At 33.5% G+C, this 6,343-nt stretch overlaps 1 pseudogene; it reads right to left on the bottom strand.

The window, feature by feature from the left end:
- Positions 1 to 289: 289 nt before the first annotated feature.
- On the bottom strand, positions 290 to 1,063 carry LOC148598904 (uncharacterized; annotated as a pseudogene).
- Between the last annotated feature and the right edge of the window lie 5,280 nt (positions 1,064 to 6,343).

Below are 6,343 nucleotides of genomic sequence, written 5' to 3'. Positions count from 1 at the left end.
TCCGCCTTGAACAAGATCAAAAATAGCATTGTCAATAAATTTACAGTGTTCAAAAGCGGAACGATTATTTCTAACGTAAACATTTTCCGGTTGACTTAATAGAGGAATTTTATATTCGTCTCTAAAAACGTCTAAAATAAAGGAGGATGCACCAATATTCTCCCAAAAGTTTATAGACTGTCTAAGTCTAACTTTAACACAAATATCTTTTACACCAGAATCATACTCATAAAAAGATTCAAAAAGATCAAGGTTTTGTACATGTAGTTTGTCCATCTGCCTTTGTACCTTAGTTGGAGGTCCCTCGTTCGTTCTGGTTGATGTTTCTGGTCTCTTTTCTACAGCTACGGGCCCAATGCCCGTACAAACCACAGGCATGACACTGGTCGGTAGGTTTCGCCCTGTTTCTCTGGGTAACAAAGTGTTGCCCACTCCCGTGAAGGGGCTGGTTATTAGCAGGAACATTAACAACATTCGTACGAATTTGTGAGGCAGAATCCGCTGCTTCTGCTGGCCTTTAACGTACATTTCCATACTTTTTATCAGTTTTCGAAGCTTTCAACTTCTTAACCGCACGATTATCTGCTGCACGGATCTTCTCGTCCTCGGAATCACTGGGACGTCGTCCGAAAGATATTCCTAGACGGTCTTTCAGCCAACTTCACTTTTGTCCACAATACGGATCAACTTGTTTCTCTTTTTTATCAACGAGAGGGATTCTTCAAGAATTGACTCTGCTTTCGACAAGCGCGTCTTGTCAATATAACGCAAGGCCCGCTCAATATTTATCCAGAAGATCAGAATTAAATTCAAATTGAATTTGGTGTTCCTTAAAGTTAAAGTTAATTTCAACTTTCTCGACTTTCTTAGCAAGTGAGCTAGTAGTTTCTTGGAAGTTACTTTCTATACCGACAAATTTAGAGTTCATATATGTTTTCATTAAAGATAGCAAGTCTGCATTGGTCACCGATTCAAGGTTTGCTGAAACAGAAGCGTTTACTGTATTATCTCGAGTTACCTCAATCTCTTCTCTAATGTCGAGTTCAACTTCTGAGTCGGACATTATACAACCTTAACTTCAGTAATGGCTTCTTGGTACAACGTGTACCTACACAGAACTTGATCATCGGCCTACTCATAATTCAACCGTATTCAAATAAAGCTGGAAAATTCCTCCGCGATCGACCGGATTTAAATTTATTTATTCAGTCCCTCGATGAGTGAGTATCTAAGTTAATGAACATATGCATGTTCCTAATGAAAAACACATTTGACTTGTATATGCTCTGTGAAAAAACAACAACAACAACAAACAACAAACAACAAACAAACAAACAACAAAGAAGCTTGTTTACCCACTATTTTAGTCATAAACGTCTTTACTCATTCAAGACCATAAAGTTTTTGCCGATCTTTCTGATTTTAAAGATATGAACACGTTTCTTCTTGTAATTATTTCTACTACTAAGTGTTTGATTATCACTTCAGTAATTTTGTGTTATTAGCATACTGACGACCACCGTTTTAATTATTTCACAGATTTCAATTTGACTGCAAAGATTAAATAATGTTGTGGAATATTAGATTATAATATTTTTTCAACGAGAGGGAGTTGACAAAATATTTAATGAAATGTTTATCGCTGTTTTGCTGAGTTGTAAAGTATTAGTTTTCTTTTATTTTCAGTTTTCTTGACCTGAATATGTACGTTTTATACGAACTGCAAAATTTCCTTTCGGGACTATTTTTCTGCGACGTGCTACGTGGCGTCACGTATGTTGTGCAGCTGTGATACATATTTTTGTTAAAAACGAAATCGGTTAATTCTAATCGGGTTAGTAACTGTATTTAATCATTTTCCATTGTAGACTAGAAAATATTGCCACAATTTAGCCATTATTTCATACGTAGTAAACAAACAGATGGTTATTTGCGTCGTCAAATATTCCTACACTGTTGCTTGTATGTTACGCGAGGACATAAAAACTAGTGATAATTTTTCATTCTCACTCGACCGGCGTGAGATTGAACATTATCGTATAGCAAGATCGAGGGCGTTTTAAACAAAGTAGCGATAATACACGAGTCCTGAGTATGCTAAAAATACAATTATATAGTTCTTAGTATAGATTCCTCATAATTTGTACGAAATACTTCCAAATCATCTTCCAAATATACAGAAGGAGATGTTTACAAAATGCTGGAATTTTTACTCGACAACATATTTGTCCAGTGTGGTGGACGCATTTTTCAACAAACGGTTGGCATTCCAGTGGGAACAACGTGTGCTCCTCTACTTGCTGACGTATTATCTTTAAGGATTCCTAATTTCGGGCATTTGATACATCGCATCTACCCCAAAGAACTTGAGATAAAGGATACTACAACCTCATATCTTGACCTTCACTGAAAAATCGATGATAATGGAAAACTATTGACCAAACATGACGACAAACGTAATGACTTTTCATTCAGAATTGTCAATTTTCCTTTCATTTGTGGCAATGTCCCTTCAGCACCTGCGTATGGAATGTTCATATCATAACTCGTACGTTATGCCAGAGCCTGCAGAAACTTTGCAGATGTTTTGTATCGCGCTGGACTTTTAATAAGTAGGCGTCTGGAACAGGGTTATTTGGCTACAAGATTGAAGTCATCACTACCGAATATTTATGGTCGTCATTATGATCGTGACAGTGTATCCATCTGCACCATGAAGATTGATTGGTTCAACGTGTCATAGTTTTTCTTTCTCCTTTGACTTGACTATTTATGAGCAAATCGGCAGGAAAAGCAGAGGACGCTTACACTACCGGTGTACGTGGTCCATGCTCCCAGTCCGAGTTACCCATTTTCTTTTGTGACTTTGTATGTTTTATTTTAGTTACTTTGTGTTCTTTGTTGTGTATTTTTGTTTTCGATGTTTCTTTGTCCCTGGATTACATTCTTTTGGTTACCACTGTAACCTTGGTTCTCTTGATTACTCTTTGTAAATCTAGTTTGAAAGCGTACACGATAACATTATGTCTGAAACGTGAAAGGGGAAATAACATCACTTAAACAAGATATTACAATTTTACAGAACTTACAGTGTAGATAACCCATTCGTAACGTGCATATGTGCCCAAAGCTTACATAAAATAGAAAATAAGTGTGCTAGGCTTTATCTTCTTATCTTCTCATCTTCTTCGTATGCACTGATACAGACACAAAATGACCCTTTGTCCATATAGAAATTTATGTATAGAAATATAGAAGAACACAAACTTTCATAATTTGTAATATCTTTATTTATAAGTCTTTGATACTCTTTAAATAAACTAAACTTCCATAAAACACTTTCAAACAATATGTTACTTTTGACAGGCTCTCGATTCTGGTTGCACTTAGTGTAGTCCGGAGAAAACAAGAGAAGTAAAAAGGATAGCCAAAGTTACTAAAGTTCAGATTTTAATATAACACACCACTATAATGCTGCGTTCACACATTATTTGTATTCAATTCGCATTGAAGCATTGGAAATGTTCAGGCGTACTTTTAGCTTTCATCAATGGTCATTTGAATTTGCTTGGCGTTTATATGCAAAACATTACATTTTCATTGGATTACAATTAAAAAAATTGCTTTCTTCGAAATCCTCCATTTCAACGGCTTTGAACGCGAACTGAATGCAAATCATTGAACTCGCATTAATTTCCTTTATCGATGATAGCGTATCCAGGTGCGATATGAAATAATGCGTATGATTTCAGGTCGCATTGATTTGCATTGATTGGAAATTCGTTTTCTTGTTGTCGAGTAACTGAATTAGAATTCGCATTGCTCTATGAGCAGAGCACTCTAGCCCTTGAATGTGCATTATGTGACTGTTTGAACGCACCATAAAAGAGAAACATACCGAATAATGATCAAATATCATCAACCTCAAACAAAAAAGACAGGAAAAGAACTTGATGATTTAATTGCTTAAGTACACCACAATTCTGATATACGGTAAGGATAGGATATATTGTTACGCATTATTCACTTGGCATGTGTTTCAAGAACAAGTATATATTTATAGAGTGTAGTATTTCCTGCCTGGATAATCCACCAAGAAATTTATTATTAAATATTTTGTATTGTATTTATTGGTTCAGATATATTTGGCGAATACACTCGATGTGATTTGTAGAATATGTTTACAATTTTGATCCGCTTACTTACTCAAATGCTTTATATTCAATCTCGCAAGATCATCTCTCACATCAGCTGACATGTTAATGAATTAGGACTAACTATATGTTTTCATGAATGATACATTGAATTAATGTATTCTGTGCTTATATTTACTTAAATATTAATTTTCATATATTTGTTTTTATTTGGTTGTATTCAGATAACATGACAAAGGTAACTTGATACTTATATGACTCACCAAGAATTGCTATAAAACCAATGATTTGCATCAAATAATTTTCAGGCATGATACTATTGACATGTTATATTTATCCTTCTCTCCTGACTACTAAGTAAGATTTTGAACGCTTTTTTTAATTGAGGAAACTATTGATAATAATTTATAACTCCACTCGATTATATCTTCATGTCTTCACAAATATCAATAAAGGCTGTTTGTTTACATTGAAATTTAAAATATGACACCAAATCAAGTATTGATAAAAGCAGCGATAACTAGCTCGACACAATGCAAAACATTTTCAAAATATTATAAAAAAAACATCATATGTAGTATTTGTTGGATGTACAAGCTAAAACAGAAATCTGTAAAAGGTTTATCATTTTAATACAATGGAGTTTATTTACTAAATATCACAAGACGTTAGTGGTAAAACCCAAACGATTCAGGTTGATCAATCATTGAAAAGCTACATTGCTTGTTCCGTTGTTGTTGTTTGTCCTTGTTTTGATTTGTATTCATTTTTGTTTGTATTTGTAGTTTTGGGATATTTTGTATTAGATTTGAGATGAACACTTGACTGCACATTTGGTGGTTATTATAAGTTTTAAATTTACATCGATTGTTTTCACAGGTTTAAAACTTTTTTTCACAACTCTCTCCTTTTAAACTGATCGATTAGACCTGTTGCTGTCGATAAAACAATGAAATGTTTTATTCGATATTAAATCTGGCATGTTGGACTAACCTAAACTGCATTAAATGCTTCTGTTTAGCATATATTTTATCATATCCATCATTTTGTCAGCCATTCCAAAGTTTTCTCTAATACACTTAACTAACTGAGTAATTAGTATAACTGGTATTCTTAATAGACATCTAAGTATCGGTTGGATTTAAGCGTTGTCCAGTACTACTTTTTCGTCTAACTAATGTCAAAGTTCAGTAGGGGTCTTGGGCCAATAGGAAATACCGCTGATTGAAGTTATCTTTCCTGATATAATCAAATGAGTGTGATGTCCTGTACTTCTCAAAGAATGTTCTTCTGTTTATGAAAATGAATAAGCAAACTAAATCATATTATGCGATGAAATGGTATCAACATTTAAAGGAGATTCAAAGTATTTGTATTCCACTCCGTTTAATTTGATTGATATTACATTTCAATATTACTACTAACATTGACTTAGTACCGTATATGGGTATGTACTTGTATCAAGTTACAGCTTAGTGCCTAAAACTATATACAAAAAATGTAACTACTGGTAACTATGTGGTAGCTAAGGTATCTCATTAAAGCTATAGTACAGAATATGTTTTGATTAAAAAAATGTCATTTTAAAATTATTTTACTCCTTTGTTTACCGATTTAATGGGAGCCTGTACACGGTTGTGAAAACTTGAGGTTTTCATGGCTAGGTATTTATCAGATGTTAATCTGATATTTTAAACTACATGTGTATGTACGTGGATCAATTGAAAAGAGTGAAGAAAATAAATTATGACTTTGAGCTTTTAGCCTGTTTTGCTTGACATTCATCAAATATTCCCCTTATATTTATTCCTATTTCATCATTCATCATATCGCACCTAATTTGCTGATTTCTTATTATCTATCAAAAGTACTATCTTGAGCTAAACTGCTAGAACATTAATAATTAATTTACGTTGCCGTATTCCTTGAACACATTAATAAAACCTTACAATTCCATGAAAAATAAATAGTTTAACTCTCTGAAGCAGCTTACTTCCATTGATGTTCGAGGTCGTTAGGTTTTAAATTCATCTAATATTTCTGCTATATAGGCATAAATAAGTTGCTGTCATCATCACAAATTATAATAACCGTGAATGTAGAAGTGCGATATGAAATTTAAGTCAATTTCAAATAACTATACAGTGTGAATTTATTTATATTGTTTGACTACTATTAATTTCATTTTT

Source organism: Perna viridis, chromosome 14, assembly GCF_037379345.1.
Source record: "Perna viridis isolate PV_CMFRI_1.1 ecotype Kerala chromosome 14, ASM3737934v1, whole genome shotgun sequence".
Taxonomy (NCBI): domain Eukaryota; kingdom Metazoa; phylum Mollusca; class Bivalvia; order Mytilida; family Mytilidae; genus Perna; species Perna viridis.
This window is presented reverse-complemented; position numbering and strand designations above follow the sequence as displayed.